Source organism: Phacochoerus africanus, chromosome X (genome assembly GCF_016906955.1).
Source record: "Phacochoerus africanus isolate WHEZ1 chromosome X, ROS_Pafr_v1, whole genome shotgun sequence".
Classification (NCBI taxonomy): domain Eukaryota; kingdom Metazoa; phylum Chordata; class Mammalia; order Artiodactyla; family Suidae; genus Phacochoerus; species Phacochoerus africanus.
In genome coordinates, this window is record NC_062560.1 from 106,765,183 (window position 1) to 106,777,705 (window position 12,523).

The following is a 12,523-nucleotide window of genomic DNA, read 5'->3' on the forward strand; positions in this document are numbered from 1 at the left end:
CAAACAAACATATCATTAGGAAACTTTGAGAAACTTGGCCCTTTTCATTTACACCTGATAACTTTAAAATGTGATAACCTCATTAGAAAACAACACTGAAGTTCAAATGAAGCAATGTTTTTTGTTTTGTTTCGTTTTTTGTTTTTTCCTTTTTAGGGCTGCACCTGTGGCATATGGAAATTCCCAGACTAGGGGTGGAAATGGAGCTGCAGCTGCTGACCCACACCGCAGCCACACCAATGCCAGATCCAAGTTGTATCTTCCACCTACATCACAGCTTGCAGCAACACCAGATCCTTAACCCAGTGAGAGAGGCCAGGGATCAAACCCGCATCCTCATGGATACTAGTTGGTTCTTAACTGCTGAGCCACAACAGGAACTCCAAAATGAAGCAATGTTAACTTAAGCATGCCCACGTTCACACTAGAAGTGAACATTATTTACAAAAATTTCCCCATATGAATTTATCATATAAATTTAAATAGTAATCCCAACAAAGTTACCAACATTTGCTATTATTATTAATAGCTACTGTCTGCTGCACTTCATTTGCTGTAAGGTATTTTTGCAGACACTGTCTTGATTTTTCATCTCAGTAGCCTTGGGAAATAAACTAGAAAACCATGTCCTGCGTGACTTCCTCAATGTCACACAGCTAGTTAGTAATAGTCAGCAATTAAAATGAGAGGAACCAGATTACTAATCTAATACACTTATACTGTAAAATGAAAGGCTCATTATGTTTATGCTATCACATATTGAATATTGAGATACTAGAATTATTTAAATTTATTCTTATTAAAGAGATTTTTAGAGAAAAAGGGTACCAAAAATGCTTGGATGTAAGGGTTGGTATAACTTTAATGTGTCTGTGAAATGAGATACAAATAATTCAAGACAGATAAAATTGCATATTAGGTGGTATCTAAATGACTATGGAATCATAAATTCCATTTCCCCATAATCAAATCCTCATAACTAGTTTGGTTAGAGGCTGTTATCTTCAGCCAGATATGACACTGTTGTTTAATCTGAGTTTCACCTGCAGAACACAAACATTGCAATAAAATCCTGAGAGGGCCTTTGCAATTACCTTTTGAGATACCTATATGAAGCAAATGCCCATTCCTCTCAGGATTTAGTGCCCAACACACTCTCCCATTGACAGGATGTAGCAGCTTCAGGTGACTAAGCATTATTTTCAATATACCATGTAAAGTCTGGATGCAGACAGTAAGGATATAAAATTTAAAAACTGACTAAACATTTGGCCTAAAGTAGCCTGAATAATAGCTAGAACATAAAATCTGGGGCAAAACTGGATGAACTACAAATATCCCAAAGTGGACTTGAACAAGCAGACAGCAGTGTCCTGAAACATATTATCATCACTGTCAGTTGTGCAATAGCCTATATGAAATGATTTGGTGATTTCAGTCTCATTCCCAATGGAGTAGATGTTCACATCATTACAATCACTGTGAAAACGGTAGGCTTGATTGTACTCTCCGTAGAAAGATCAAGAAACTTAGGGGGCACAGAGAACATGATCAGAGGAAGTGGTCTCTCTAGGTGAGTCCGAGGGCACTTTTTAGAGACAATGACTTTTATTTTCATAAACTCTTGAGTATAAATACTCTGACTCCATAAAGGATTCTGGCCTCCATGATTTGTGGCTTAAAAATGAGGTTAAAAAAGGGCCCACCAAACATAATAAAAGGGGAAATCTTGTATTACAAGGTAGAACTAGAAAAGCTGAATACTTTTGTTTTCCGCATTTTTTCCCTCCACCCTACTACCTTCCATTAAGTTGTAAGTACCGTATAGAAAATTCTGGATTTGGAATAAAAAGTCCTAGGTTTTAGCCCTTGTTTTCCACTATACTGCTTATATAATTCTGGACAAAGAATTCCTCTGTAAAGTGGGAGTGGAATTTTGCTCTGTGTATGTGACAGGATTCAGATACAAAAGATTCAAACAAACTGTAAGTGATGTGTTAAATGTACTGACTCATCTAAGAAGCTTCCTTGCTCACCACATACACTACCTGGATAGACAATAGCGAGATCTCCAAACTGTGGCCATGGTCATTACAACTTCCCACCTTCCTCACAAAATAAATAAAGAGGCCAGAATAAAGCAATCACAATTTTATGTCTGGGGATATATGTACAGATTGTTATATCCAGTCAAACTCACTTATGTTGCTTTGTTGACATGCTTGTGTGTGTGTGTGTGTCTGTCTGTACTGTACTAAGATATAATGAACTCATGGCTATAAGCAAACATATTATTATCATCTATTTATTTAATATTTCTTTTTCAGGAAAATACATCTAATAGGGTTCTAGAGAGTTCTGGAATTAATTGAACACTGTCTTCAAGTGTAAACTAAGGTATTTGCCATTCAGCATTTACTTCAAACTCGGGGCTTAACATAGGGCCTGGTACATGGTATGTATATAGTAAACTTTTGCTAAATAATGAGAGCTGTAATAAATGAGCTACCCTCATGTAAGGTTCCCATTTTTTCTGTGTTCCTCAGTCCCCGTGCATACTTTACACATGAATTTGTTGTCTGGATCAAGGTACATGTATTGTCTTTGCTTATATTTAGTGTTTGCTGGATGTGACAAGCACATGTTAGGATAACACCCAACAAGTCATGCCCTTATGTAATCCCCTCTCCTTGTGTGTGGACAGAATCCCTCCCTTGCTTCTAATCAACAGAATAGGGAAAAGGCAAAGGGATTTTTCAGGAGTAATTAAGACCTCCTAATGAGTTGACTTGTTTAATCAAAAGAGAGATTATCCTGGGTAGACCTAATGTAGTCAGGAGAGCCCTTTAAAAGAGGGTTAAGGCATCTCTGAAGGTATAGATTTGAAGTAGCAGAGACTCTGCTTCTCTCTCTTTTTCTCTCTCTCTGGCTGGCTTTGAAGAACCAACCTGCCATGAATTTAATGTTGCAAAGAAATTAATTCCAGCAACAACATAAGGGAGTTAGAAGTGGATTTTTTTCCCCCAGTCTAGTCTCCAGATGAGAATTAGCCCAGCCAGCTCCCTGACTGCAGCCTTGTGAGACTCTGAGCAGAGAAATCATAGAAGTCATACCCAGACTTACAGAAATTACGAGCTAATAAATTGGTGTCATTTTCAGCCACCCAGGTTGTGAACTTTTGTTACAGGGCCATAGAAAGCCAATATACTGCATGTTAGTATAGGTCATGTTTCTCATCCTAGAGGATAAGCAATTTGAAGGAAGAAGGCACATATTTTTTTGGCCACACCCATGGCATGTGGAAGTTCTGAGACCAGGGATCAAACCTGCGCTACAGCAGCCACCCGCCACAGCAGCGACAATGCTTGATCCTTAATCCACTGAGCCACCAGGGAGCTCCTACAAGGCACATCTTTTGCTTTGCCTGTTTCTCAGTGCTGAGTGCCCAGCCAGTAAGCAGCATAGGCATATTTGCAGGCTGAAATAAATCATTTCTACTTGTGAGCACTAGGTATTATACTGTACTTCCTGCTGCAACTGTTTTCTACTGAGGAAGTAAAATGCAATATACTGACTTCTGTTTTGTCACATATTTTTCAGCAGAGTGGCAAAAATTAGACACACATGAAAAACAGTGAGAGTTGTATACCTACTTATCAATGCATGAAGCTGAAAAATGACCACATTCCTTTTAAAGATGGCAATAATGTAGGATGAAAAAAAAATAATTCAGAAATCCAATTACAACGAACTGAGTAACAAACTGGCTATGGTGGCCACACATGGCTGGTATAAATCAAGAATTATTTTCCCCTTTTTTAATTTGCTTCTCAGTCAGGCTACAGCTTTGCTTTTAAAGTAACTGAGTTATCTATTTCCTATCTAACCCTCGGATAGTTTTTAACAGATTTAGTTTTATCTCAAAACTAAACACCCTGAGCCCATGCTAATTTCCTTACATAAAATACAGTTCTCTTAATAGCTAAGTTTCTGTTCAAAAACTTAACACTCTCCTTGCCAATCAAAGATCAGTTTCTTAAACTCAGCAACATGCAGGAGAAGTCAAAATAAAGGTTCCATAGGAAAGAAATCAAGGCCTAGAAAATCATTTCTTCATTCAGTCTTTTTCCTTTTGTTCTCACTCTATCTTTCTCTCCAGCTAAAATACTGCTTATTCATTACTATAAAGGGAAATAGTAAGTGAAGGAAATATTATAGAGAATTAACTCCTTCATACAATTTTTGTTATAAAAATCTAGCTATATATTCTCATTTCATTTGCAAGAAGCATCAAACCTCAAGTAGCTTAATATTATTGGACAAGATAAAAAGGACACGAAGTGTTATCCCTGCCTTCTTGTTAATGTTGAGGTAGCAGCTACCAGGGAATTATAAAGTCTATTATTTAAGTTAAGCAAGGCCTTTATACCCTTGTTAAAATGCAAACAGCACTAGGAGACCATCCCACAGAGCCTTAAGTCGATTTAGGGTTCCAAATGACTAAGTCTGTCAGCTCCTTTTCTGAAAGTAGGCTTTATGTTTTCCAGGGAGTAGACACAAAGGAAGAGGGTACACTTAAGTTCCCTGGTTGCCTGAGGGAATAGGAGACACCCACCACTGAGACCTGAAAAAGTACACAAGAAAGCAGAGCTCTGCATCCCAAACTGCTGAAGAATTTTCCTGTGTCCAAGCCTGAATGTAAATTAGAGTCAACTGTGTGGCTACCTACTACGATGAGTTGTAAGATTTCAGTTTCAGGTGCATACTTGTTTTTTCTGTTTTAATTAGTCATTAAAATGAATTAAGACAATTTTATCATTCCTAATACACATACAAGGGGAAAAGGACAAAAAGTTACTTCCTTGAATATATACCGAACAGCTAAAAAAGTTGGCTCTGAAAATCTCATGACAGAAAGGCATATATTGCCACAACAAGGTCCTCTTGTATACCATCTCCCCCATCCCATGGCCTTCGTTACTTTTAGAAAATGCTCAATTATATATATGTCTGTGTATTTTCTATATATATATATATTTTTCATATATGTGTGTATATACATCCAGGAAATTAAATATACTTGGAAGATCAGTGATCGGCTAGGAAGCAGACCTGCTATGCCAGTCCATTCTTCTGAAATGTTTTCCCTAAACATGCTATAATTTGGCCATATTATATGATCCCTCAGACATACCATAGATTGCATGACTTTATGCTTTTACTTATTTTAATATATCCAACTTTGATTCACTTTCTTAGCTTTTCTAACAGCCATGTTCCTAGTCATTTTTTAAAGTTGAAATAAATGTCACTTTTCTATAGTATACTCCCAGATGTAAAACATGATGAGATATAGTTCAGAAGCTTCCTTATCAATGACTCCAAATCATTTCATATACACTCTTTTGCTGTATGTATTACATTATATTATAGCGGTTTTTTGGGGCGGGTTGTTTGTTTTAATGCCAATTATACCTTAACGTTCACACCTTAAACCCCTTGAGGGCAAAAAAAATATGTCCCATCAATCTTTACACACACCAATCTTTCTCCAAATCCACCACAGTGTCTACCACAGAACATGACAATAGTGTGTGCTCAATTTATGTTGGCTGGATTGGATTAAACAATTGATATTAGAGGTCCAGAAAAGAAAAGTAAACAAAATAACTCTTTCCTACCAAATAGGGACTTGTTTCTCGCAAATGGAATCCCCGGATATAAAGACCCAGAAATATTATTTTGGTTAGAATATTACTGCAATTTAAGGGCTCTAGAGCAGTAACTTCAGCAGAGGCCTCTATTCCCTTTTTTTAGCTACTAAAGAATCAACTGTCCATGAAAAGGGGGTATCTTTGTTTATATTCCAAATTCTTTCAATACAGGTGATGAGTGGTTCACATCTCATCCAAATCAATTGATAATTTTATGTACTTCATAATGTAACAGATTTAATGAAGGAAATAGAAAACTAAGGTATATTCTCATATTATAGACTCTTGCAATATAGTGGGGGAGATCATTTTAATGACCTCAAATAACTAGATAAAATATGGCGGTACAAACATGCAAAATTTTGCATTCTGACTATATAAATGCTATAGAAATTCAAAAAATGGAAAAGTCAACTTAAGTCATGCAGCTTGGAATATTTCATGGGCCTGAAAGGACAGAAAGAATTTAATAATGCAAAGAGAGTTGAAATAAAGGCTGCCTAAGACTTTAATGCATCTCAAAGAATTCTAGACCACGCAAGGAAACTAAGAGATGATTCAGTCTAAACCAGATAGAGCAGCTGACTTACCCAAGGTCCCATAGTGGATGTGTGCAGTGCTGGGAGAGATTCTTCATTGTTTCCATCACCTTAGTCATCTCCTATAACCTCCTTTAAATTACATAGACACTGTTTGTTTTCTATTTATATGGGTGAAGATGCTCTCAGATGCATACTTTTTTTGCTAGGAAAAATGCCATGTTAAAATACCATCTTTAAAAGAGACCAATTTTTAAAAGAGAATCTGGAAATGTTGACAATATAACCATAAAAATGTGAGTAAATCTATTGCATTTAAACAACAACAGAAAATGACTTCTGGAGAGGGAGAGGCATGAAATTTGAATAATATCTCTATTTTATACTTTTTGTTATAGAGATGTGAGTTGCACCATCACATATACAGGGAACAGGATTTCCTCAGAAATATAACTAAGCTTGTTTTATAAGTGAATTATACTTTTTTTTCTTTTTTTCAAAATTAGCCAATGGTTAACAGAAATGGCACTGCCCAGCAGAGACTATGCTGAGATTGGCTCTCTGAAAGAAAGTTTCTTCTTTATTTTACATTCTAATCCCTGACAAGCAGAAACAATTTTAATTTATGTTCTGGCAGCATCTGAGCTGGAAGAAACTGAGGCTACCGACATCTGGCTTGATAAACCACATAGCTGTAAGCAAGCATATAAATTAAATTATTTAAGTATCCCCATTTAATTTTCAACATCTCTAAGGACAGGATGACAGACTGAAATGTGTCAAACTCAAAGAAACCAGCCTAAACTCATCTCAAACGTGACACTTAAAGTAATTCAATAATATTCCACATTTCACAAACAGACATGAAAACACATTTCACCCCATAAATATAATTTGTAGTGCCCATGTTGAATCATGCCATGATATCCCACAAGAAGCATAATTTAGCATGGACATAAATTTTATTTAAAGATTCAATTATTGCCTTAAATACAGGACTATGTGGGAAAATCTCAGTATGTTTGGTACTATCCCCTTAGTCTAATATGCTAGAGTGAATGAGACAAGTCATCAGAAGACTTCCCATTTGGGGACAGCATAGCTACCACTATTTACATTTGCTGATTAATTCATCCAACATATATTTGTAAATACCTGCTAGAGGCCAGGTACAGAGCTAGGTGCTGGGGATCTGGCAGTGAAGTCTATGTAGTCTCCACTGTCATGGAGATTATCATCTCAAGCTCACTGGATAAAATGCACTGATTATCCTTCTAAAACATTGGAACTCATTAATTCAGGATCAATTTAAGTTCCTTCCCCTTAGCAACTCACAAAAGATAGGTATATAATACTAACCCTGATAAAATATATACACTTGGCTACAAAAGGATATTGCACACATGCAGGATTCCGAAAAATAATGGACTCCAAAAAATCTGGTTCTAAAAGTGACTTGCTCATTGTTGCCAGAGGTAGGAGGGAACTTGTGCCTCAGTCGCAAAACCAAAATACACTGAGTTCCTCCTATAGGCAGGGCAACATACTAAGCTTTAGTAGGGTTCTACTGATCAAGATGATAAACTGTCTAAATTAGAGGTAAAGCTCATGGCAGTGATACAAAAAAGAAAGGAGGGATGTGAAAGACATTACGAAGCACCAATGGGACATAGTGACTGATCATATGCAGAAAATAAAGTCAAGAAGGCACAAAAACTCTTGAGGTTTTAAGCCTGAGTAGCTGGAAGAACGATGGGATGAGTGACAGAAAGTGAGAAGGTGAATAGGACATCCAACCTGGAAAGATAACGTGCTCACCTTACAGAAGCATGATGAGATGGACATCAGTAGAATATCTAAGTGTACACATGTGGCAGGAAGTTGGAGATATGGGACCATAGTGCAGGGTATAGATTTTAAAAAATGATTTACATAAGAAATGGCAGTTAGATTCATAAAGGTAGATGAACTCCCCAAGGAAGAAAAAAGTAGAGGGAGAAAAATAAATAATGGATCTTGAGTATATTCACAGTTTGAGTAGAAGAAATATAAAATAAGCCGGGAAGAAATCTCCATTTTCTTTACTCAAGGAAGTTTCATGGGACATGAACAACACTGCTATCAGGCAAAGAGAAGACAGTTTCTTCTCAGAATGATAATATGAGTGGGAAAAAGATTAGGGAATACCAGAAAACTAAGTTACTCTGATTCACTTTTTCTTTTTTTCCCCTTTCCTTTCTTTCTTCCTTCCTTCCTTCCTTTCTTTTTCTTTCTACTTGGGCTACTGCAAACATTTTAAGACTATATTTCAGAATATACCTAGTAGAATCGTACTTTAGAGGGGTCACATTAAGATCCTTTGGTTGAAGTATTCTACAATAAAAGCACTCTCGGTGAAGTTGTCTGAAATTCATCTGCCACATCCAAAGGTCCAGTCCAAGATTCAGATGGCTTAACTTAGGAATTCCTAAATTTGGGCACTCAAACAAGAAAAACAAGTCAGATTGAAAAAAAAAAAAAGATTCCTTTTATTAATTTATTTAGTAACAAATAGAGATTTAAGAAATAGTAGCTGAAATCATATTTGAATACTGGCCAGGCAACTTATTTTCCATGTAACCTGAGACAAAGTACTTAACTTTTCTTGGCAGAACTTGCTATATCACACACACACATATCAATAAGCAACACAAAGACGATTTTACATGATTTTTTAAAAACTAGGTTAAAAACTGAATTTTCTACTATTATTATTATTATTATTTTTTTTTTTTGCTATTTCTTTGGGCCGCTCCTGCGGCATATGGAGGTTCCCAGGCTAGGGGTCGAATCGGAGCTGTAGCCCCCGGCCTATGCCAGAGCCACAGCAACGCGGGATCCGAGCCGCGTCTGCAACCTACACCACAGCTCACGGCAACGCCGGATCGTTAACCCACTGAGCAAGGGCAGGGACCGAACCCGCAACCTCATGGTTCCTAGTGGGATTCGTCAACCACTGCGCCACGATGGGAACTCCTCTACTATTATTTAAAATACAAAAAAAAAAAATCTTATTAAAAAAGGTCCTACTGTATATAGCACAGGGAACTATTTCCAATCACTTGTGATGGAACATGACAGAGGATAATATGAGAAAAAGAACATATATATATTTTTAACTCGGTCACTTTGCAGTACAGCGGAAAATGACAGAACATTGTAAATCAAACTATAATGAAAAATTTTTTAAATATAAAAAAATATAAGTTTGTCAATGACATAGGATTATCTATGTCCTAGACAGAAAAGTAAAAGAACAAGGTGAGAATTCATTTAAAAAGACTTACTACTAAGTTTATAAAATGAAAAACACAAACTCAAGAATGAGAAGAGAAAATATAAAATTAAGAAAGTATATTCACCCTCTTTTGCCAAATGTCAAGAATAAGAAAAAAAGATTCTCATGTGGTTTGTCAAACTGAAATTTAAGATGGGAAATCATTATTTAAAAAATAGTCTAATGCAGTCTCCTCTCCAATTCTAGTCTTATTCAAAAGGATGATCATTATAAAGAAAGGCTCTTAAGACACTGGAAGTAACTCCAATGCTAAGTGGATATCAAATTATTCTAGGCCAATTTTATTTCTTTCCATGATAAAATAAGTCACAGAGATAAAGGCAAAATGATAAAATAATCTATTTTGGTTTCTATAAGAAATTTGACTTCACTTACATGACATTCTTAAAAGTAATGAGAAAAAAAGGAGGCTTACACTAGAGTTCAGTAACCTCATTACCCTGGAGGGCCCCAACAAGCCTGGAAGAGTGCTCAGAAGGGCCCATAGCAAAACTAAGAAACAAGTAGTGGAAAAAGCAAAGAGAAAAAGATACATTAAGAAAAAATAAGAGGAAAAATAAATACTACAAGGAGGAAAAAACAATGCCATGACAAATGTCCAGTTAATATTTGTAAAGTGCTCAGAACACTGTCTGACACACAAATTATATATATATATATAATTTTAGACATTAATTTATATTTTATATAATATATAATATATATAATATTGAAATATATATATATTTGCTAAATAAAGAGTTCTGTACTCAAAACACTGACAACGTAACTCCCTACCCTTTGTATAGACATTCACATGCTTGAAAGCAGAGGTCTAGAGCAAATGATTTCTTAAGGTATTCTGCAGCTTAGTTATTTCATAGCTCTATGTTTCCCATCATTTTAAGAGATTTCACTAAAGAAAAAAACTGATGGTATTGTCGATGCATCAGAACTATATCTTGGAGTTCCTGTCGTGGCTCAGCAGAAATGAATCTGACTAGCATCCATGAGGACGCAGGTTGATCCCTGGTCTCGCTCAGTACGCTAAGGGTCTGGTGTGGCATAGGACAGCAACTACAGCTCCGATTCAACCCCTAGCCTGGGAACTTCCATATGCTGAGGGTGTAGCCCCAAAAAGAAAAAAAAAATAATTCAACCCCTAGCCTGGGAACTTCCATATGCTGAGGGTGTAGCCCCAAAAAGAAAAAAAAATAATTAAAATTTTAAAAAGGAATGGTATCTTCTATGTCTTCATTTTCCATTTTACCTAAAGGTATAACAACTATTTTTTCAATGGACAGCACTCATTTGGTAGACTTCCTAGAATTTGTGGGCATTATGTACTTCATCTAATGCTAAACACACTAACAACTAGTATTCCTTAAATAGCCTGTTCATTTATAAGGTAGCCCTGTCAGTAAGCTCTACTGTAAATCATTTGGTACACTGAACTCTGTGTTCCCACCAGTAATGAAGTAGGCATTTTTATTCAAATGTAGCAGGATGTTCAGCTCCCAGGATAATGATTAAGCAAAGATCTCTTTTTTTATTCTGCAGACAAAGCAGATACCACACTTAAAGCTTAGGCTCTTAGGGACAAAAATCTTAATGGAGGCCAAGATTTCCTCAGACTTCATGGAAATAACCTTTGAAAAAGTTTGCCTTCTGTGGTCCCTCTCTATGGCAATTCTGATTTCTTTTTCCTGGGGTCAATATTCTTGACAGGCCTCCCACTCCCTTGCTATTCTTCAATAGACCTGTGATTTCCTCACTTCTTTTTCTAATGAATATTTCATCTGTCTGAAGGAATAATCACTGTGTGTTTACCAAATGACAAAATGACTTACAAAAATGTACTTAACTGAAAATCAGCCTTTCTTAGAATTCCCAAAAAGTCTTTTTTCAGCTCCTTCCTCCGCCTCCTCAAACTACTGTCAACAATAAAATGAATAGTAACTTCGTGTGCTCCCTTATGATTAAAACTATAAGCTTGATGCAAATGAGTACTCATGGGTGGCATTCACATCGTATAGTATGTAGATGTAAGCTTAGATCAGGACATGCAAATAAGTGCATCTTTCATTTTGTATTCATTCACATTATACAAAATAGTCAAATATCAATCAGGGTGCTTTATGAAAAAAAGCAGTGTGTAAAATTAAATAAAATTAAGGGCATTGAAAACTTGTATTATTTATATTAATTTATCATTGAAGGTTCATATCATACACTATGAATTTATATCCATCCCATTTAACCAAGTGAGGATTTTGCCAATAAGAGAACAAATCAGTCATCTATTACACACAGTGGTAGTCATATATGTCACTTAATTTTTTAAAATTAAAGTTCGCGAGCAGTCATGCACATATGACTGGGACAAAATAGGTAGCTGAGGTGTTCTCAGAAAACAGCTATTTATTTTGTTGTTGTTTTGTTTTGTTTTGTGTTTTTAGGGCTGCACCCAAGGCATTTGGAAGTTCCCAGGCTAGGGGTCAAATCGGAGCTGCAACTGCTGGCCTACACCACAGCCATAGCAATACCAGATCTGAGCCACATCTGCAACCTACACTGCAGCTCATGGCAACACTGGATCCGTAACCCACTGAGCAGGGCCAGGGAATCGAACACGTGTCCTCATGGACACCAATCAGGTTTGTTACTGCTAAGCCACAACAGGAACTCTGGAAAACAGCCATTTAAAATCATAAAAGCTGGAGTTCCTGTTGCGGCTCAGTGGTTAACAAATCCGACTAGGAACCATGAGGTTGTGGGTTCGATCCCTGTCCTTGCTCAATGGGTTAAGGATCCGGTGTTGCAGTGAGCTGTGGTGTAGGTCACAGAAGAGGCTTGGATCCCACGTTGCTATGGCTCTGGTGTAGGCCGGTGGCTACAGCTCCAATTGGACCCCAGTCTGGGAACCTCCATGTGCCACAAGTATGGCCCTAGAA